We start from the raw sequence: 20,133 nt of genomic DNA, 5'->3' as shown, positions 1-20,133 counted from the left end.
TATTGACATGGTAACAAGTGAATCTTACAGAAATAAAGTCTTTCTCCCTTAGAAGATATGAGGTGATATAGCTATGGGACCCTCATAACGAAAGAACTAATCACCTAGAAATTTAACTTCAAATTATATTATAGGAGAAATGGCTTCATAAAGAGAAGTATTGCTCTATAGCATACCAAGTGAACACAACTGAAAGAGGCTAACATATTTCTCTTAGGATCCATAAGAATTATCATCAAAAAATAATCCTGATGGAGCAGTTGCAGGACCACGAAGTGGGAAGGAAGGAAGAGGAGGGACAGAGGGACCTGAGGAATGGAGGTCCTGTGAGCCTGAAGAGGGAGATGCCACCAACACTGCTGCAGAGACTGGAACCCTCGGACCGGGTCCAGTCATCTTCCATCCCCTCTCCTCTCCTCTTGATCCCCAGAACCATGGGTAGCTTGAGGCAGTGCTTCCAGAGGTTCCTGGAGCAAAAAAAACATTGTCACCAATATCCTAGGGAAGCTGGAGGAGGTCTCCAGTGTCAAAAAAGTACTAGTTAGCTACAGTTTCCATTGCCTTCCTGGCCCTCTATCTCATATTTGGCTATAGTGGCTCCCTGCTCTGCAATCTCATCAGATTCATCTATCCAGCATATGCCTCCATCAAGTCCATTGAAATCCCCAACAAAGAAGCTGATACCATCTGGCTAACCTACTGGCCTGGCTGAGTTTTTCTCTGACATATTCCTTTTCTGGTTCCTCTTCCATTATGCAGGGAAGTGTGCCTTCTTGCTATGGTGCATGCTTTCAGTGGCCTATAATGGATCCCAGATCCTGTATCATTGCCTGATCTTCCCCATCTTCCTAAGGCACCAGACTTCCATGGACAGCATGGTGACTGACCTGAGTGGAAGAGCTCTGAACACAGCAACCAGTTTGACCCAGGAAGCAACCAAGGCAGGCATGATTCACCTCCAGAAGAATAAGTGAAGAGAGCACTACTGAGCCAGAGGCTTCAAATGACTGGACACCCTCCTCCCAGCCCCCTCTGCATCAAGGGATCCTGGCCCATGTCTAAGCAGCTGACCCCTACCAGCTATTTGTCTCCAACCAACTCCACCCTCTTGGGCTTTAGGGCATTAGAGAAGTCTCCCCAGGCTGGGAGGGGAGATGGGCATGGGTGGGGGGAACCTCTGCCCATTGAAGTTCTACCAGCACTTGCTAAGGGCCCTGCTGGTGCTCAGACTGTTCTAAGTATACCATTAACCATCTGCTTCTGGCCCCTTCCACCACCACTGGCCTCCCACAGGACTCTTGATGTGTCCTGGCTATTCCAGCTGCCCATGTATTTTAAAAAAAAGAGCCCTACACAGGCTAAAAATAATAATAATAATCCTGATGTTCCAAAACAAACTCGAGCATGACTATTATATCGCAATATCATGTAGATTTTGTATTTTTTCTCAGACTTCCAAGAAAACAAAAACAAAACAAAACAAAAATCCTTTTTCTGTGGAACTTGTTTCACCTACAAAAAAAATTAATTTATTTTTCTTATTTTTTTGCTATAGCTAAAATTTTTAGTACTCCATCAAATAATATTGGCCAATAAATATCAGTCAGTAAACATTTAGTAAGGGCCTGCTATGTGCCAGGCAGTAGCCAGGTGGGTCAGTGGATAGAGTGCTTGGCCTGGAGTCAGGAAAACCTGAGTTCAAACTTAGCCTCAGATACTCACTAGCTATGTGACCCTGAGCAAGTCACTTAACTCTGTTTGCCTTAATTCACTGGTGAAAGAAATGGCAAACCACTCTACTATCTTTGCCAAGAAAGCTCCATAGAGAATCACAAAAAAAGTCACAAATGACTGAACAACAGTGTGCCATGCACTATGCTGAGCACTGGGGATAAAAATGTGGAACACACGGTTCCGGCACTCAAGGAACTTAGAATCTAAAGGGGAAAGTCAACACACAAAAGGAAGCTAAAAAAAAACAGAGGCAGGAAAGAGGAAGGTACTCAGTTTAGGGGCATGGCAGAGAAGTCAAAAAAATCCAAAATGAATGCAGCTGGACAAGTCAAAGTCCAAAATGAGTGTATCCAAGTGATAATTTACATACTTGCTTTACCTTGATTTTATTGGAAGGGCCTCTAATATTTCTCTGTTACTTATAATATTAACTCAGGTTTAGATAGATACTATTTACCGAATTAAAGAGATCTATTTTTTCTTTTAAAAAAAATTGCTATATGCTCCAAATGCCTTGGCATCCAAAATTGAGAAGGAAAAATTATCTGAACAATTAAAAATGCATAGGCAGTAATACAATAATGACAGGAGATTTCACTGTCCCTCTCCCAGTTCTGGATAAGTTTGACAGCAAAATAAATAAAAGAGAAAACTGAAAATTGAAGAAATTGCTAGAGAAACTAGAGCTAAAAGAATTATGACATCTTCTAAATGAGACTGCTAAAGAACATAATATATTGCTCAGCACCACATGGAACTTTTCAAAGAAGTTGACCATTTATTAGGGCACAGAGATATTGTAAGCCAATGTAAAAAGGCAGAAATAACAAGATCTTTACAGATCATAATGTTACAAAAGTAATTATCACTTCAGGGAGCACAAACAAAAAACTGACTTAAATGAAGACTTAAGAATGAAATACTAAATAATGAGAAGGTCAAGGAACAAATCTTTGAAACAATGAATAAACATGAAAGAAAATGATAATGAAACAACATACCAAAATTTCTGGAATACAGCAAAACCAATCCTCAGAAAAATCATACCCTTATGTGATATACCCACAGCCACATTAATGAAATAGGAAAAAAGAGGATTATTGAACTAAAGATGCATTTTTTAAAAGTTAGAAATACAACAAATAAGCAAAGCTATAATAAGCACAAAAGAGGAGCTATTTTAAATGAGAGGAAAATAGATAAACTAGAAACTAAAACCTGTAAAAATTCTAAGTAAAACAAAGCTGATTCTTGGAAAAATAATAAAATTGAGAAATCTTTACCAATTTGAGTAAAAAGAAAGCAGAAAATCAAATCAATCAAATAGTAAATGTACAAAGTGAAATAAAAAATAAAACATATGAAATAAAGTGAATTATCAGACTCTACTATTCCAATTTATAGTAACAAAACTGAGAACACAAAAATGGAAAAATACTTTCAAAAATATAAAATACCCTACACAAAGAAACAGGAGAATAGAGATTTTAAATAATCCAATATCAGAAAAAGAAATATAACAAACAGCAAGGTAAATATCAAAGGCAAAGAAAAATAATAATAATGGGTTTACAGGAGGATTCTATCAAATGTTTAAGAAATAATTAGCACCAATACTGCAAAAATTATTCTCAAAAATTGAGAAGGTACCCTACCAAATACCTTTTGTGAGACAAATACAGTCCTAATACCTAAACCAGGGAAGACTAAAGCACAGTAGAACCATAGGCTATGATCATTAAAATAAAGATACAGAAGTTTTAAATAAAATCCCATCAAACATACTACAACATTTCTTCCAAGAAATCATTCATCTTGACTAAATTATATTTGTACCAGAGGTTAAAGGATGGTTCAACATTAATGAAACAATCAACATAATTCATCATATAATAAGCAAAAACATCCAAAGCCACATGATCATCTCTTCAAAATGTGCCAACAAGAGTCAGCTAGGTAGCACAGTGGATACAGCACCAGCCCTGATGTCAGGAGGACCTGAGTTCAAATTTGGCCTTACACATTTTAGATTTACTAGCTGTATGACCCTGGGCAAATCACTTAACCCCAATTGCCTAAAAACAACAAAAAGTAAAATGTGTCAAAAAGCATTGAACAAAGTATAGCATTCATTTTTGCTATTAAAAAAAATCCTACAGAATAATGGGATAAATAGTATAGGCATCATTTTTAATATAAAAATATCTCTAAACCCCAAAGCAAATATAATCAGCAATGAGGATACACTAGAACTTTTCCAATACTTACAATAGTAAAACAAGAATTTTCCATCTCTTACCATTATTATATATAGGTCTAGAAATGCTAGCATTAACAATAAGATAAGAGAAAGAAATTAGAAGCATAAACATATGAAAAAAGGAAATAAAACTTTGCCTATTTACAAATGATATGATGGGTTACTCAGAAAATTCCAGGGAATCAGCAAAGATACTAACTGAGAAAATTAATAGCTTCAGTAAGTTTGCAGTACACAAAATAAACCCTCAAAAATTAACAGAATTTCTATATACTAATAACAAAATAAAAGAGGCAATCCTAAAAAGGCTAATGTCATTACAGGGGTATTATGAGGCTCAAATGAGATAATGGATATAAAGCACTGGTAAGACTTAAGGCACTACATAAATTCCTCCTCTTCCTCCTCTTCTTTCTCCTCTCTTCCTCCTCTTTTTCCTCCTCCTTTTCTTCCTCCTCCTTTTTGTCCTCCTCCTCTTCCTTCTTCTTTTTCTTCTTCTTCTATAGTCACCAACCCTCCAGTCTGGTTATGAGTTGATACCCTAAACATTCTACTGCACTCCTGCTGTGCTCAAGCAGTGTTTATAGATCAATACAAGGGTGTGGTGGTAAACTTTTAACAATTGGGCTCTCCAGGGGAAAAAAAAGCTTGTACATATTTTTTAATTTTATCTGCATTATTAAAATTTTCTTAAGCCAAACAACCAATAAAACAATCAAGCCCTGACTTTTGGTAATAGACAATTTCTGAGGTATAAAAACTCACACTGAAATTTTAACAATGTGCTCTTGAAAGCCCCTGGGAGGCTTTCCAACACAAATGTCCCATTCCAAATAACTTCAAAATGCACAAAATGAATGGAGGTCAATCCATAAAAGCCCACAAAATATTTATTTAGTTTGCTGTACAAAGTGTTTCTTAAAGAAATAAAGAACAATTTAAATAGTTGGAGGAATATTCAGTGTTCATGGCTTAGCTGTGTCAATATAATAAAAATTATAATACTAACAAAGTTTATTTACAATTTTAATACTATACCAACCAAATTATCAAAGGGAAAATTTATAGAACTTAAATAACAAAATTAATTTAAAATATAGAAAATCTAGAATACAAAGGGAAATGATGAAAAGTTGGGGTGATGGTAGAATTACACTTCTATATCTCAAGCATATTATAAGATAGCAATCATCAAAACTATGTTGTATTGATTTAAAAAGAGAGAGGGAAATCAATGAAATAGGCTAGGCAAAAGTGAATCAGAAACAATGGAATTTTGATAATACAGTATTTGATGAACCAGAAAACATAAATTACTTAGGAAAGACTCAACATTTGATAAAAACTGCTAGAACAACTGGAAACAGTTTGGTAGAAAGTAGATTGAACAACACCTTACACCATATTCCACAATAAATTTTAAATGGATAAATGACCTTAATTAATTTTGAAGATGATACTATAAAAAATAGAAAAGAAGCAAATTTGTGTTATAGGATAGCTCCCTTGTAAGAGAAGGGATACTAGAGAAAATGATGTTTTGTTTAAAAAAAAAAGAGATCAATAAAAACTGAATTTAAAAAGAAAGATCAATTTATTTCTATGCTTTCTAGTGAATTTAATGGAAATGTGTCATATCTTGTCAAAGATTTTTGTGCATTATTGATATCATATTACTTGTGTTGTTTCTATTAATGTGGTCAATTATGGTGAAGAACCACTGAAAATGAATAAAAATTAATTGTATACTAAATAATTTAATCCCAAGGAAGTATTGGATTCAAAAATCAATTATAATTTCATTAAAGGTAATGACAAGGACAATATACCAAAATTTGGGGGATGCAGCCAAATTAACCTAAAGGGAAACTTTATATCTCTCAATATTTTCATCAGTAAAAAAGAAAAAGATCAGATTAATGAATTGGATATGCAGCTAAAAAAAAATGTAGAAAACCAACAAATTTTAAAATCCTGGTTAACACTAGAATGACCAAGTACATCAACTGATGCAAAAATATTATAATTTTACTTTTAATAAAAATTATCTTCCTATTTTCCTTTCCTTGTGGATAAAAAATTGCCCTCAGTCAATTGACGTAGTTTGGTCCTTTGAGGTATTCTTAAATTCTGGTCTATCTAATGTTAAACACTAAAATAGAAATCCTAAAAATCAAAGAAGAGACTAACATCATTGAATCAAATGAAACATTTGAATTAATAAATAAAAGTAGGAGATTAAAAATAGAATAAATAATCTATTAGAGAACAGGGGGAGGAAATGTACATTTATTAGGTGACTACTATGTACCAGACACCGTGCTAAGAGCTTTACAAATATTACATTATTCAGTCCTTAAAACAATGCTGGAGGGCAGATGCTATTATTATACTCACTTTACAGTTGAGAAAACTCATGCAGACAGATGTTAAATGACTTATCTAGGGTCACACAGCTATAAAGTATTTGAGTTCAGATTTGAATTCTACTAGACTCAATGCTCTTTCTTTCCATTTCACTATCTACCTGCCTTTAAATCAATTTTTAAAAAGAAAAAAAATGACCAGAGCAAAACCAAAAAGGTGAATTCCCAACCAGTGAAGAAGATATGATTGGGAATAATTTTGTCCATTTATATCCCAATTAAGCTGACAAACTAAATGAAGTAAATGAACATTTACTAAAATGCATGAATCGAAAGAACAGGAAATAGAGGCCTTAAATTACCTAATCTCAAAAAAATAAAATACATAATCCATAAATGAGCTCCCAAAAGAAAAAAAAAGATCTGTAGATTTATAAGCAAATTCCATTAAACATTTTTTAAAAAGTAATTCCAATATTAGGTAAACTAAAAAAAAAATAAAAGAAAGGTTCTTATCAAATTCCTTCAATAATATAAATAAAGTCTTGATATCTAAACCAGGGAGAGTCAAGACAGAGAACAAAACTATAGACCAATATCCTTAATAAATATTGACACACACAAAAAAATAAAATATAAACAAGAAGACTACAGCAACATGTCACAAAAAATATACACTTTGATTAGATTGGATTTATTCCAGGAATGCATGATAAGTTCAATATTTCAAAAACTATAAACATAATTAAACATAATAATTGGCATAACATAATAATTTTATCATACTAATAGATGCAGGAAAAGCTTTTGACAAAATGCAATACTCATTCCTTTGAAAAACACTAGAAAATACAGGAATAAATGGAGCTTTCCCTAAAATGATAAGCAATATTTATCTAAAACCAAGAGCCAGAATAGTGTATAATGGGGACAAGCCAGAGGCCTTTCTAATAAGATCAGAAATAAAGCAATGATGTCCATTATCACCATTACTGGTCAATATAGTGCCAGAAATGCTATTCATGGTAATAAGACAAGAAAAAGAAATTGTGGTAATAAGCATATTCAAAGAAGAAACAATTATGACTTTTTGCTGAGTATATGATGGTTTATGTAGAGAACCTAGTGAGTTAGCTAAAAAGCTAGTTCAAACAATTAACAGCTTCACAAAAGTTAGAGAATATGAAATAATCCCACACAAATCATCAGTATTTCTATATATTACCCACAAAAACCAACAAGAAGAAATAGAAAGAGAAATTCAATCTAAAATAACCATAGAAAGTATAAAATATTTGAGAGTCTACCTGCCAATATAGGAATTATATTATCTAAACACAAAGGAATTATCTAAACACAGTTATAAAACATCCTTATACAAATAAAGACAGATCTAAATAATTGGAAAATATTAATTGTTCATAGCCAGGTTGAGACAATATAATAAACATGACAATAACACCTAAAACAAACAAAAACAAAGTGAAGATATGGTATCTGTTCAATGATACTTTCCATAGGTAAATCATGTATGCTGGGATAAATCATTAGGGAATCAACTATTAGGAAATTTTCAAGTTTCTTGAGGTTGTGGCCACAGAGAACACTATGGTTCAAGGACTATGCATCTGTGCCATAAAGTCAGCAATATGTATGTACTTCACAATATATTGTAAGGCCTCCATAGTATTATGAGGCATACCTATGCAAAAAATCATAGCATCCCAGTAATCAGACATTATAGGATTCTTCCAAGGGACTGCAATAATTAGTAACATCTTTGTAAAGACTGTAGAACTTGACACGGGCCTTGAAGCACAATGACAAGAATGCAAAAAAAAAAAAAGGCTTTATAATGAGATAATGGATATGAAGCCAACTTACAAGCCAAGTAATATGGTGTCTGGCACATAATAAGTGCTTAAAAAATATTTCTTGATTTCCTATTAACAATAAAAGGTGAGGTGAGGAGCAGCTAGGTGGTGTAGTGGATTGAGCACCAGCCCTAGAGTCAGGAGGACCTGAGTTCAAATTCAGTCTTAGACACTTAACACTTGCTAGTTGTGTGACCCTGGGCAAGTCACTTAACCCCATTGCTAGTTTAAAAAAGAAAAGAAAAACAATAAAAGGTATGGTAATTCAGAGGAAGGAAATGGTTAAAAAAAGGAAGAAAAAAGAGGGATTTGGGGGAAAAAAACACTAAAAAAGAAGGGAAGGAGTTTGTAGAAAAATAAGGAATTCATAAACATCAGGAAAATATGAAATTATAATAGTTAAGTATAGGGAATTTTCCCATATTTAATGCTTTTTTGTAAACATAATAATCATTTCCAAATTTTCCTCTCCTCCCTTACTTAGAAAGACTTCCCTTATAAGTTAAAAAAGAAAAAAAAACAATTCATCAAAAACAACAAAAAATACCTATCACATCTGAGAGCACATATAAATTCCAAACCTATACCCCACTACCACCACCACCACTTTCATAACAAAGTGAAAGAAGTGAGTTTTCTCAACTTTCCACTGGGGCCAAGTTTTGTCATTACTATGGGGGTTTAGTTCCATTTTATCATTTATTTCCATGTACATTGTAATCATTCCATATGTTGTTTTCCTGATTCTGTTTATTTCTCTTAGCATCAGTACACATATCTCCCTGCTTTTCCAAATTCCTCATATTAATTCTTTCTTGTGATACAGCAATGTTCCATTATGTCCACGGACCAAAAGTTTTTTCACTACTACTCGAGTAAGGTGCATACACTTACCTTGTTTCTATTTTTTGCTACCAAAAAAAACTGCTGTCATGAATATTTTGATATATATGTGACCTTTCTTCATCTTTGAACTCCTTGGGATATGTGCCTTATAATGGGATATTTGAATAATTAAAGATTTTTGTCACTTTTTAAAAAGTATAATTCCAATGTGTTTTCTACAATGGTTGAATCAATTTATTCTTCACCTACAGTATATTAATGCACCTGTCTTCACATAGCTCCTCCAATGTTGACTACTTCCATTGTTTGACATTTTTACCAATTTGCTATCATAAAGTAAAATTTGAGAGTTGTTACAGATCAAGAAATCATGAGTAGGGATGTGAAATGATTTGCCCAACTCCAAGTTCAAAACATTCTCTGATGACAGAAAGAGATGTGAGTGGAATAGGAGATGAAAGAAGGAAATATCAAAACTGCAAGCAGGATGGAGGCAGCTGGAAATTTTCTATAGGACACTAAATGTACAGGGTAATTCTTGAAGTTTTTTGGAATGTTGGGGTGAAAGCCTCCTCCACTATACCTTGTTTCCTCTTTAGCCATCTTCTCAGCAATGGTTTCATGATGGTGTAATTGTTTCATTTCTCTCAGGTACAAAATTACTAGTTATGGACCTGAGTCAAAGATAGAGAGATAGATACAAAGACACAAAAATGAATGTAAAGAATGAAAGTGTTTTTAAAATATGTAGAACAGAAAAAGACTTAAATGGGAAAGATTTGAGGGAGAAAGGGTATAATGGAGAAAATGCAATTTTAAAAAAAAAGGAAAGGACTTGTAATAGAGCTAGAGAGATGGAAGGAAACAAGAAGATACTGATGGATACTCAAAAAGTCATTCTTGGAGAATTTCATATAATGGAACAGGATGGGAACCAAACTAACAGGGATTTTAAAAAATAATTCCAGAAGTTATGGAATTATAGTTATTTTCTTAAAGGAATCATATGGTCTATCCACCAGGGGAAAAAATCCACCACAATAGGATGCTATCAATAGAGAGAGAAGAGTCCAAGCTATTCTCATCTATTTTGGGAAGGACTCAGAGCAATCAGCTTTTTCTTTCTCTTAAGAGTAGAAACAGGGAAAGAGAGCAAATTAGGGGAAGGGGTATTCAGAATGAATGCCATCCTGGGGTGGGGAGAGGGGAGACATGGGGAGAAAATTTGGAACTCAAAATCTTGTGGAAGTGAATGTTGAAAATTAAAAATTAATTAATTAATTAATAAAAAAGAATGGAAATGGCATATAAAACATAATTTTGTATTTATAACTTCTGAAATCACTGAAATATGTTAAATAAATATTCACAAAGATAGGTCCAAAACTTCTTTCACTATCTCTTCTACAGCCCCAGCCAACTTCCTTACTTGATTTTTCTAATTCTGTCAGTGAAAGCATCACTCTTACAGTCACCCAGGTTCAAAATATTCAAGTTTCTCTTTAATTTGAAGAATCACAGAATGGACTCAAAGAAGTATAGAGATAATATAATCCAAGTCCTTCATTCTATAGGTTAGGAAAATGAAGCAATGAGATTGAATTACTTGCTCGATGTTACACAAGTAGGAAGATATTTTAAGCCAAGTCTTCTATCAGCAAGTACGGCACCTTTTAAAAAAATTGCAATTACATGTTAAAAAAAAACAATTTAACTATTTTGTTACTTTTGAGTTCCAAATTCTCTCCCTTACTCCATTCCCTCTCCCCTTCTTCAGATGGGAACAATTTAATAAAAGTTATACATGTGCAGTCATGCAAAACATATTTCCATATTAGTCAAATTGTGAAAGAAAACAAAGACAAAAAAACAAAATAATAAAATAAAGAAAGTAAAAATAGTATACTTTGATCTGCATTCAGGCTCCATCAGTTTTTTTTTTCCCTCTAGAGATAGGACTTTTTCATCACAAGTCCTTTGGAACAGTCTTGGATCATTGTATTGCTGAGAATAGCTAAGTCATTCACAGATGATCATCATATTATATTGCTAATACTGGGTACAATATTCTGATTTGGCTTACTTTGCTTTGTATCATTTCATATAGTTTTTCCAGGTTTTTCTGAAAGCATCCTGTTTATCATTTCTTCTAGCAAAATAGTATTCCATCACAATCATAAACTACATCTTGTTCAGCCATTCCCCAAGTGATAGACATCCCCTCAATTTCCAATTCTTTGCCATGACAAAGAGAGCTGCTATAAATATATTTGCACGTGTAGGTCCTTTTCCTCTTTTTAAAAAATCTCTTTGGGACTGAAACCTAATAGTGGTATTTCTGTATCAAAGGGTATGTATAGTGTTATAGCCCTTTAGACATAGTTCCAAATTGCTCTACAGAATGGTTGAATCAGTTTACAACTCTACCAATGGTACATTAGTTTTACCATAGTTTTCCCACAATCTCTCCAATATTTATCATTTTTTCCTGTCATATTAGCAATCTCATAGATGTGAGGTAGTATCTCAGAATCATTTTAATTTGCATTTCTCTAAATAATAGTGATTTAGAGCATTTTTTCAAATGATTATACATAGCTTTGATTTCTCTTCTGAAAACTGCTTGTTTACATCCTTTGACCATTGATCAATTGGAGAATGACTTGTATTCTTATAAATTTGACACCGTTCTCTGTGTATTTGAGAAATAAAGCCTTTATCAAAGAAACTTGCATAAAAAATTAACAGTTATGATTATTTTGTATTTCCCTCCATGCTATTTCACCCTGATTATCCTTCTGTCTCCTTTCATCCTGTCCCTCCTCAAAAGTGTTTTGCTTCTAACCACCACCTCCTCCAATCTGCCCTCCTTTCTATCAAAAGTCTCTTATCCTCTTCCCTTCCTACTTCCCTATAGGGTAAGATAGACTTCTGTAACCAACTGAGTATGTATGTTATTCCCTTCTTGAGCCAATTCCAATGAGTAAGATTCACGCATAATCCCCCACCCCTCTACTTTCACACCTCTTTTATGTGAGATATTTAATCCCATTCTACATCTCCCTTCCCCTTTCTCCCAGTGCATCACTCTTTCTCAATCTTTAATTTTATTTTTTATACCATCCCATCATAGTAAGCTCACACCATGCCCTCCATCTATATATACTCCTTTTAACTTCCCTAGTAATAATAAAGTTCTTAAGAGTTACGAGTATCATCTTCCCATATAGTAATGTAAATAGTTTAACCTTATTGAATCTCTTATGATTACACTTTCCTGTTTACCTTTTTTTTTTTTTACTTCTCTTGAGTTGTATATTTGAAAGTCAAATTTTCTATTCGGCTCTGGTCTTTTCCTCAGGAATGCTTGAAAGTCCTCTATTTCATTAAATATCCATTTTCTCCCCTGATGGATAATATTAAGTTTTGCTGGGTAGGATGGTTGTAATCCTAGCTTTTTTGCCTTCTGAAATATCATATTACAAACCCTCTGATCCTTTAATATAGAAGTTCCAAATCATGTGTGATCCTGATTACAGTTCCATGATATTTAAATGGTTTCTCTCTGGCTTCTTGCCATATTTTTCCTTGACCTGGGAGCTCTGGAATTTGGTTATAACATTCCTGGGAGTTTTCATTTTGGGATCTTTTTCAGAAGGTGATCAGCAGATTCTTTTGATTTTTATTTTACCCTCTGGTTCTAGGATATCAGGGCAGTTTTCCTTGATAATTTCTTGAAATATGCTATTGAGGCTCTTTTATTTTTTAAATCATAGTTTTAAGGTAGTCCAATAATTTTTAAATTATCTCTCCTGGATCTATTTTCCAGGTTAGTTGTTTTTTTCCAATGAGATATTTCACATTTTCTTCTATTTTTTTTTTCATTCTTTTGATTTTGTTTTATTCTATCTTGATGTCTCATGGAGTCATTAGCTTCCAAATGTCGAATTCTGCTTTTTTAAGGAGTTCTCTTCAGTAGATTTTTGGTGCCTCTTTTACCATTTGTCCTAGTCTGTTTTTTAAGGAATTCTTTTTCTTCAGTATTTTTGTGCTTCCTTTACCAAGCTATTGGTTCTTTTTTCATGATTTTCCCAATTTTTCCTCTACCTCTCATTTAATTTTTTAAATCTTTCTTGAGCTCTTTCAGGAATTCTTTTAGGCCTGAGAAAAACTTATATTTTTTTCTTTAAGGAATTGGATGTAGCTCCTGTGAATTTTCACCTTCTTCTGAGTTTGTGTTTTGATATTCACTGTCATCACAGTAACTTCTTATGGTCAGATTCTTTTTGTTGTTGTTTGCTCATTTTCCCAGCCAATTTCTTTACTTTTAACTTTATGTTAAAGTTGGGCTCTGCTAGTGGGGCAGAGGGAGCACTGACCCAAGGTTCAGATTTTTCTTGCTGCTGTTTTCACAGCTAGCTCTGAGGATCTTTGAGTTTTCAATTCCTCCAAGGTGGTATGACCTAAGGAGAGGTATGTTTACTACTCTCCTGGCCTGTGCTATGGTCTGTGAACAACCACAAACACTCTTTTCTGCTCTGGACTGTGACCAGGGTCCCTGTTCTCCTGTGGCTACATGTATGAGTGTGCTAGTGCTCCTTCTCCCCCTGGGACTGCAAACTAGAACTGAGTATGGGCACTGCAGTAGAATCTTGCATCCAGTACCAGCAAAGGGTTCCCTGTAATCTCCTTCTGACCAGTTGTCTGACTCCTTCACCATTACTGTCTATTGACTGAGAGCTCCAGAAGCCACAACTATTGATTCAGTCACCCCTACCTGGCTTGCTGGGGCACTGCCTTCACTGGACTATACTCCAATCTCAACCTGTGACTGACCTTTTATGCCAGCCTTCAAAGTTTTCTTAAGCTGTAAAATTATTTCACCTCAACCTTTTGCGGTTCTATTCAGGTAAATGAGAGTAAAGAAAGAAAGATAACACTGAGATTGTAGGAAGGAAGTTCAGAAGAGGGTTGGGGGGAAGGGATCAGGAATGATAACTTCTATTTTAAAGCTTTAAGCCTGTGGAAGCATGAAGCCAAAATGGTGGAGTTAAGGCAATAATACAGCTGAACTCTCCCAACATTTCCCTCCAAACAACTTTAAAATGATGCCTCAAATTCAATTCTAGAATGGCAGAAAAAGGTTGGGTTGAGACATTTTTCCATCCCAGACAAGTTAGGAGATCAGCAGGAGAGTTCTGTGACACTAAAAAGGAACCCAGCCTAGAGCCCAGTAGTGGAAGTGCCAGCTGTGGGTATTGGATGAGGGTGAGACAGTGGCAGTAGCAACTTAGGAGCTCTCAGCCCAGAGATGATAAAGGGGTCATACAACTGGTCAGAAAGTGATAACAGGGAAACCTGAGCTGAGACTGGACATAGGATCTTGTTGCATTGCTCATAGACAGTTCTAGGTCATAGTACTAGCATGAGGAGAAGTGCTTGTGGTCATTTACAAGAGAACAGGAGCCCTTCTTTGGTAAAGACCAGAGCACAGAGCAGAGCAGTGACCACACCTCTCCTTGGATCACACCACCTTGGAAACATTGAAAACTCACAAATCCATAGTACTAGCTCTAAAAACAGCAGCACACAAAAGCTTGAACCTTGGTAGAATATCTCCCCATACCCAGGTGAACAGAATCCACCTTTAACACAAACTTTAAAACCAAGAAATAGACTGGGAAAATAAACAAACAAAAAAAGAACTTGATCATAAAAAACTACTATCATGGCAGGGAAGACCAAGACATAAACTCTGAAGAAGACAACAATGTGAAACAGCTACAAACAAAATACCAAAAAATGCTAAATGGACACAAGATCAATAAGAATTCCTGGAAGAACTAATGATAGAGGAAAATGTGGGGAAAGAAATTAAAGTGATGCAAGAAAATTATGAAAAGAGAATTAGCAGCTTGGAAAAGAGGCACAGACACACAAAAAAAAACAACTAAAGAAAATAACATCTTAAAAAATCATAATACTCCTAATGCAAAAGAAGCACAAAAATTCACTGAAGAATTCCTTATAAAGCAGAATTGGCCAAATAGAAAAAAAGATACAAAAGCTCACTGAAGAAAATAATTCCTTAAAAACTGGACTTGGGCAACTAGAAGCTAATGACTCCATGAAACATCAAGAACAAATAGAACAAAATAAGAAGAATGAAAAAATAGAAACATGAATATTTCATTAGAAAAACAACTGACCCAGAAAATAGATTGAGAGATAACTTAAGAATTATGAAGCTACCTCAAAGCCATGATCAAAAAAAAAGAGCCTAGATATCATATTTCAAGAAATTATCAAAGAAAACTGCTCTGCTATCTTATATCCAGAAGCTAAAACAGAAATAGAAAAAATACACCTCCTGAAAGAGATCCCAACTCCCAAGAATGTTATAGCCAAATTCCAGAGCTCCCAGGTCAAGGAGAAAATATTGCAAGCAGTCTGAGAGAAATAATACAAATATTGTGGAGCTAGTTAGGATTACATGAGATATAGCAGCTTCTTCTTTAAAGGAGCAAAAGGCTTGGAATATGATATTCTCCAGTTGATAAATGGTCAAAGGACATGAACAGACAGTTTTCAGAAGAATTAAAAGCTATCTTTAATCACATAAAAATGCTCTAAATCACTATTGATTAGAGAAATATTCACTTAAAACAACTCTGAGGTACCACCTCACACTTGTCAGAAATGACAAATGTTGGAGGAGATGTTGGAAAACAGATACATGAATGAACTGCTGATGGAGTTGGGAAGTGATCCAACAATTTGGAACTATGCCCAAAAGGCTATAAATGGTGCATACCCTTTGACCTAGAAATACCACCATTCTGTATCACAAAGAGATCAGAGTAAAATGGTAAGGACACATATGTATAAAAATATTTATAGCAGCTCTTTTTGTGGCAGCAAATAATTGAAAATTGAAGGGATGCTCATGAATTGAGAAATGGCTGAATAAGTTGTGGTACATGATTGAGATGGAATACTACTGTGCTATAAGAAATGATGAGCAGGCAGATTTCAGAAAAACCTGGAAAGTCTTACATGAACTGACACAGTGAATTGAACAGAACCAAGAGAATATTGTACACAGTAACAGTAATATTATAATAATGATCAGCTGTGAAAGATATCTACTCCAATATCTGCAATATCTACAATGATCAAAGAAAATTCTAAAGAACTTGATGGAAAATACTGTCCACCTACAGAGAGAACTGATGAATTCTAAGTGCAAATTCAAATATAATTTTCTCTCTTTCTTTTTCTTGCTTTTTTTGTAACATGGCAAATATGGAAGTATGTTTTGAATGACTTTATATGTATAATTGATATCATATTGCTCACCTGAGGGGTTGGTGGGAAGTAGCAAATTTGAAACTTGAAATTAAAAAAAAAAATCCCACTTCTGAGAGCCAAGATGGAGTAAGAAGTAAGTTGCTCTCACCCTTCCTTATTGACCTCTGAAAGCCCAGAAAATATCACCCCAGGAAAAACTCTGGAACTGCTGAATCAGCAGAAAGATGGGGTACAGCAGTCTTGTAGCCCAGGAAGCTTAAAGGATTAATGGGAAAGGCCCCTTTGCTCTGGGAGAGGGGGAACAGTACAGAATGGGAGATGCCTCAGCAAGCTAGATGAAAGCCCCACTTCAGCATACCAAGGGGAGATCTTGAACCCCAGGGTGGTAGAGCAGGCAAGCACCAACACCAGGACCCCGAGTGCTTCAGTATGTGCAGGGGAACTGGTGGTCACCAGTTCAGAAAACCACCACATGCCATGGCATTCTCTAGTAGCCAAGTCTCCTGGTACCTCAGAAAAACTTTGGAAAGCACAACTCCAAGAAGTAAAGGTCCAGACTGAGAGACATCCTCCAGCTGCAAAATATCCCTGTGCAAGGCCCTGGTGAGCAGGAGCCAAAGAAAGGAGTGTAAGGCCTGGGTGAACAAGTGTGTTCCAGGGGTCAGACTCCCTACCCCTACCCCTTGAGCTCCAGTGTTACTTATTCCAGCCCAACACCAGGCAAGCTGCCAGAACCCTACATCCTCCAACTGCCAGCACCTGAGGCCCCAGCACACAAAGCCAGTAACCAGGCCCCAGGCTCCCAGCATGAGAAACTTGGGTCAGTGCATCCCTGCTCTCTAGCAGCAGGGCTTAATTTTTTTAAAAGTCAAGAAATAAATGAACACCATGAGCAAAAAGAAATGTACAATGACCATAGATTCTTATTATGGGGACAGGGAAGACCAAGGCAGAAATTCAGAAGAGGACAACATTGTCAATATACCCAAATCCAAAACCTCAAAAGGGAATAAGAACTGGTCTCAAGCCCAAAAAGCCTTCTTGGAAGAGCTCAAGAAGGATTTAAAAAGTCAAATAAGAGAGGTAGAAGAAAAATTGGGAAAAGAAATGAGAGGTATACAAAAGATAGTCAATAGTTTGGAAAAAGAAGGACAAAAATTAACTGTAGAAAACAAGTCCTTAAAAAATACAATTGGCCAAATGGGGAAAAGAAGTACACTGAAGAAAACAACTCCTTAAATAGCAGAATTGGTCAAGTGGAAAAGAAGTCACAAAAACTTACTGAGGAGAAGAACTCCTCAAAAAGTAAAATGGGCCAAATGGAAAAGGAGGTACAAAATCTAATAGAAAAAAACAATTCATTACAAATTAGAATTGGGCAAGTGTAAGCTAATGGCTCTATGAGAGAGCTAGAATCAGTCAAACAGAAACAAAAGAATCAAAACATAGATGAAAACATAAAATACCACACTGGTAAAAACCATGATGAAAAAAAGAGCCTGGACAACTTCTTTGAGGAAATCATCAAGGAAAACTGCCCTGAGGTCCTAGAATCAGAGGGTAAAATAGTCATTGAAAGAATCCACTGATCACCTCCTGAAAGAGATCCCAAATTGAAAATGCCAAATTCCAAAATTGTCAGGTCAAAGAGAAAATACTGCCAGCAGTGAGAAAGAAACAAGTCAAATACTAAAGAGCCACAGCCAGGATTATGCAGGACCTTGGGGGTTCTACATTGAAAGATTGTAGGGCATGGAATAAGATATTTGGTAAGGCAAAGGAGCTTGGATTACAACCAAGGATCAACTACTCAGCAAAACTGAGCATTATCTTTCAGGGGAGGAGATGCACATCCAACAAAATAGGGGACTTCCAAACCTTCCTGAAGAAAAGACCAGAGCTCAACAGAAAATTTGATTTTCAAATACAAGACTCAAGAGAGGTATAAAAAGGTAAACAAGACAGAAAAAAACAACATGATATTAATAAGGACAAACTGTTTACATCCCTACAAAGGAAGATGACACTTAAAACTCTTGAGAACTGTATTGTTATTATATCATTTAAAAGGGGTATACATAGACAGAGGAGGTGGGTAGTCATTTAAAAGTTGATTGATGTAATGATAAAAAAAATCTAAGTGGGTTAAGTGGATCTAAGTAAGTGGATTAAGTGGATCTAATTAAGAGATTGTACTGGGAGAAAAGAAAAGGAAGAGGCAGACAATGATAAATTACATTACATGAAAAGGCACAAAAACCTGTTACAGTAGAGAAAAAGAAGGCAGGGAAATTGGAGTAGCTAGGCAGCATAGTGGATAGAGTTCTGGCCTTGGAGTCAGGAAGACCTGAGTTCAAATCTAGCCTTACACATTTTACATTTACTAGCTGTGTGACCATGGGCAAGTCACTTAACCCCGATTGCCTCACCAAAAAGCAAAGAAAAAAAAGTGGGGGATATGAGATAATAATATAATCTGTTAGGTATAGAAATCTAACTTACCCTATAGGAAGTAGAAGAGGGATGAATAGAAGGGAGGAGGAAGGAAGTAGTAAGGGTAAAGGTGAAGAAAAAGGGGCTAATAGAAGGGAGGGCAAACTATGGGAGGTGTGATGGTCAAAAGCAAAACATTAGTGAGGAGGCAAAGGGAGAAAGGAGAAAGAGAAGCATAAATGGGGGAGGGAGAGAAATAGGATGGAGAGAAAGACATAGATAGTAATCATAACTGTGAATGTGAATGAGATGAACTCTCCCATAAAACAGAAATGGATAGCAGAATGGATTAAGACCATAATCCTATGATACATTGTTTATAGGAAACATACTTGAAACAGAAGGACACACATGGTAAAATTAAAAGGTTGGAGTAGAATATATCATGCTTCAGTTGAAGTTAAAAAAAAATCAGGGGTAGTAATCCTGATCTCAGACAAAGCAAAAGCAAAAATACATTTTATTAAAAGAGATAAGGAAGGAAACTACATCCTGCTAAAAGGCACAATAGATAATGAAGTACACAATTGAGATATAAAGGCTGATACTATAAGCAAACTGGGAGAGCAAGGAATAGTTTACCTGTCAGATTTATGGAGAACAGCAGAATTTATGGCCAAAGAAGAGATAGAGAACATTATGAAATGCAATATGGATAATTTTGATTACATTAAATTGAAAAGTTTTTGCACAAACAAAGCCAATGCAACGAAGATTAGGAGAGAAGCAGAAAACTGGGAAAGAATTTTTACAGCCAGCATCTCTGATAAGGGCCTCATTTCTAAAATATATAGAGAATTAAGTCAAATGTATAAGAATGCAAGTCATTCCCCAATTGACAAATAGTCAAATATGAACAGGCAATTTTCAGATGAAGAAATGAAAGCTACCTATAGTCATATGAAAAAAATGCTCTGACTCACTATTGATTAGAGAAATGCAAATCAAAACAACTCTGAGGGTACCACATCACACCTATCAGATTGACCAACATGACAAAACAGGAAAATGATAAATGTTGGAGAGGATACTAATGCATTGTTGGTGGAGTTGTGAACTGATCCAACCATTTTGGAGAGCAATTTGGAACTATGCCCAAAGAACTATAAAATTGTATATACCTTTTGACCCAGCAATAACACTTCTAGGGCTGTATCCCAAAGAGATCATAAAATGGGAAAAGGACCTGCATATACAAAAATATACACAGCTCTTGCTGTGGTGGAAAATAATTGGAAATTGAGAGGAT

At 35.2% G+C, this 20,133-nt stretch overlaps 1 pseudogene; it reads left to right on the top strand.

The window, feature by feature from the left end:
- The first annotated feature begins 434 nt into the window (after positions 1 to 434).
- On the top strand, positions 435 to 974 carry LOC114031423 (annotated as a pseudogene).
- The last annotated feature ends 19,159 nt before the right edge of the window (positions 975 to 20,133 follow it).

Source organism: Vombatus ursinus, unplaced genomic scaffold (assembly GCF_900497805.2).
Source record: "Vombatus ursinus unplaced genomic scaffold, bare-nosed wombat genome assembly UNPS02015175.1, whole genome shotgun sequence".
In the NCBI taxonomy this organism is placed as follows: domain Eukaryota; kingdom Metazoa; phylum Chordata; class Mammalia; order Diprotodontia; family Vombatidae; genus Vombatus; species Vombatus ursinus.
The sequence above is the reverse complement of the archived record's forward strand: the minus strand, read 5'-3'. Positions and strand labels throughout refer to the sequence as shown.